Here is a 2,258-nt window from a genome sequence, read left to right as displayed (position 1 = left end):
TTCTGATGGCTCCATTCCCACGCCAGCCATGTGAGTTGTTATTTTGGACGTCGCCCCTATGCTCAGATGCCAGTGCTAACATCAACACCCAGGGCGAAACATTCACCTGAGTGGTTACTCCAACAGGGGTGCAAAGAAGCAATCGGCTCTGGGTTTCAAGGAGGGAGTCAGGAGATCTGAGCTGTACTCGGAGAGATTCTAGCCAGCACCCATCTCTGATAGCCCCACCCAAATCCCTACAGCTCCACCAGACTCTTCCACTCAGAGCTCCCATGGCTATTGCGACCACAACCTATTTCAGATTAAACACATCATCTTTATTTATTTTAATTTCTTGTTGTTGTTGAAGTACAGTTAGCATACGGGGGTATATTTGTTTCATGTATACAAGATCATGAGTCAACAATTCTATACACTGCTCACTGCTCGCCATGAAAAGTATAGTCACCTGAAAGGATGCTCAACATCACTGATCGTCAGGGAAATGCAAATCAAAAACCACAATGAGATACTACCTTATACCTGCCAGAATGGCTAGAATCAAAAAGACAAGAAATACCAGGTGTTGGTGAAGACGTGAAGAAAAAGAAACCCTCATGCACTCCTGGTGGGAATGCCAATTGGTGCAGCCACTGTGGAAAACAGTCGGGAGTTTCCTCAAAAAACTAAAAATAGAAATACCATATGATCCAGTCATTGAACACATCATCTTTAACTGCTAACTCTGCCCCCTTCCCGACTCCTCTGACTGGTGGGCCAGCATCTCCAACCGTCTCATCTCCTGCAGTAGAGAATTCAAAGCCATCCCAGACTCCGCCTTACCTTCATTTCCTCTATTGCCTACCAAGGTCTGTCAGTTCTATGCCATCACAAGTCTCTTGCATACGACCTTTTCCCCATCCTAATTGCCGCTGTCTTGTAAATTTTTTAAAAGTTTCCTAACCAGTCTCTTGGCCTCCCGCCTCCTTTGCTCCTCCGGCCCCTCCCTGACCGCTGCCTGCATCAGCAGTCCAGCCTGGACCATTAGCCTGCTGGGTCTTGATCTGTGGCAAGGCAGTGTATGGGAGCCATCCGCCCCGGCGGGGAGGAGTGGTTTATCCCTGGCACTGCTTAGACTGGAGCCAGTATAAAGCCGATGACGTCGAGTTGGTTTTATTATGGTGTTTAAATTCCGTACAGACACGTACTGAATTTTGCCTACACGTGGCCAAGTGTTCCCACCCCCATCCTCCTCAGTGTGACATTGGAAATAATACGTGCCGCATCACAGCTGCTGTGAAAGTTTAATGCAACACGCTCGCTGAGAACTGTTTTGTGAGCACACGGTGAGCACCTAGTTAACAAGTAAGAGTAACGGCAGTGCCATGGTTCCTCATCCCCTACATGATCTCTGCTCTGGCAAGCTGAGCCTTCTGCCCTGGCCTGGGTCACTCCCTTCCACCTTCCTGATCCCTAGACTCTCGCCCTTTACCCGGCGTGGGATGTCTTCCCTGCTTCTCTGATTCATCACTTGAGATCCGGCACACAGTCATGCCTTCCGGGAAGCCTTCCTCAGGTTATACAGACAAAAAGATTGTCCCTGCGCACCCTCTGCTCTTGCCTCCTCACGGAGCTCCCGGAAGGGAGAGTCCGTGCTGGTCTTTGTGATTGACTTCGGATCCACAGTCACCAGAACTGTGTCTTCCCCCATAACACCGGCTCCACGCTTGGGGCAGTTTTGCTCCTTTTGTTTTGTGTTATTGGAATGAATGAATGAATGAATGGGAATGGTTTTGACTTCACCCTAGATCCAGCAAAAAGTTTGGGTAGTGGCAGTTCTGGTCATTTTTGTGTAACCTGATATTGGCCTCTTTTGTTTCCATGCCCCAAGGAAAATGTTCCCCAATACTAGAGTACCTGCCGGTCTTCCTAAGGAATCGGCTTCTTGCAACTAAAGCAAGGGCTGTTTAAAAGCTGGGAGAGGCTGGAGCGGGCCAGCTCTGTCTTCGCAGCTGTCCCGGAGAGGGCGCTGTTCCCAAATCAAACCTCCAGAGGCCCGGACTGAAATGCCAGAGCGTTCCCACAGAACTCCGCATCCCTCCCTTCCCAGGCTGCGGTCGCCGGTCCCCAGCGGAGCGCCTGCCCACACACATGGCGGCGCCCTGCTCAGCTTCTCGGCACCGAGGCCGACGGGCCGGGCTGGCCTTGCCAGTACTCGGGGACTTCCTCCGCGAGCCCGCTTCCTGCACGGCTGGCATTTAAACCGGCGCCTGGGGCTG

This window comes from Lynx rufus, unplaced genomic scaffold (genome assembly GCF_022079265.1).
Source record: "Lynx rufus isolate CCGP_SWC_20201006 ecotype Redwood Valley unplaced genomic scaffold, mLynRuf1.p SCAF_8, whole genome shotgun sequence".
Classification (NCBI taxonomy): domain Eukaryota; kingdom Metazoa; phylum Chordata; class Mammalia; order Carnivora; family Felidae; genus Lynx; species Lynx rufus.
This window is presented reverse-complemented; position numbering follows the sequence as displayed.